The sequence below is a fragment of the Puma concolor genome, chromosome A3 (genome assembly GCF_028749965.1).
Source record: "Puma concolor isolate L17-30 chromosome A3, mPumCon1.1.hap2, whole genome shotgun sequence".
In the NCBI taxonomy this organism is placed as follows: domain Eukaryota; kingdom Metazoa; phylum Chordata; class Mammalia; order Carnivora; family Felidae; genus Puma; species Puma concolor.
In genome coordinates, this window is record NC_141669.1 from 46,719,307 (window position 1) to 46,720,337 (window position 1,031).

The following is a 1,031-nucleotide window of genomic DNA, read 5'->3' on the forward strand; positions in this document are numbered from 1 at the left end:
AAGAGAACCAATAACATCTTGTTATCTGTCCTGTTATTCAATATTCCTATTTTTATTACTTTCATTAAAGTCTTCTTGTTTCTTATCTTTATTATTGGAAGAACCATTGAATGAAAGTGAGAAACAGTGAGATGCTCAGATATAGTGTGAGATCTAAAAAAGAGTGGTTCACAGAATCTACAGTAAAAGACTTGTATTAATAATGATGAATTTCGCTTCCCTTTTGCGGCCATTGCTGGAGCTGTAGCGGCCAACATGAAGTTCAATCTGTTTGTGACCTCTGACTGGAGCAAGAACCGTAAAAGGCATTTCAGTGCACCTTCCCACATTCGCAGGAAGATTATGTCTTCCCCTCTTTCCAAAGAGCTGCGACAGAAGTACAACATTCGATCCATGCCCATCCAGAAGGACGATGAAGTACAGGTTGTGTGAGGACACTACAAAGATCAGCAAATTGGCAAAGTAGTCCAGGTTTACAGGAGGAAATACGTCATCTACATTGAATGAGTACAGCGAGAGAAGGCCAATGGCACTCATTATCACTAGACTAAAACTGGGCAAAAACCGCAAAAAGATCCTTGAATGCAAAGCCAAATCTCGCCAAGTAGGAAAGGAAAAGGGCAAATATAAGGAAGAAACAATTGAGAAGATGCAGGAATAAAGTAATCTTCTATATGACATTAAATGAAAACGGTTACAATGATAAAAAAAAATGTTGAATTTCATAGAAATGTAATAAAAAGTAAGCACGAGAAAGACCCCCAAGATCTAAGATTTTGGTCTCTGTTCTGAGTCCAGAATTGGTCATAACTTTCATGAAAACAATCTTTTAAAAGTACAAATTTGGGGTGCCTGGGCGGCTCAGTCAGTTAACCGTCCGACTCTTGACCTCAGCTCAGGTCAGGATCTTGTGGGTTCGTGAGGTTGAGCCCACTTTGGGCTCTGTTGTCAGCGCTTGGGATTCTCTCTCTCTCCCTTTATTGGTGCCCCTCCCTTGCTTGTGCACACTCTCTCAAAATTAATAAAGTTTA

General features: G+C 40.0%; 1 pseudogene; it reads left to right on the forward strand.

The window, feature by feature from the left end:
• The first annotated feature begins 221 nt into the window (after positions 1-221).
• On the forward strand, positions 222-707 carry LOC112869069 (large ribosomal subunit protein uL24 pseudogene; annotated as a pseudogene).
• The last annotated feature ends 324 nt before the right edge of the window (positions 708-1,031 follow it).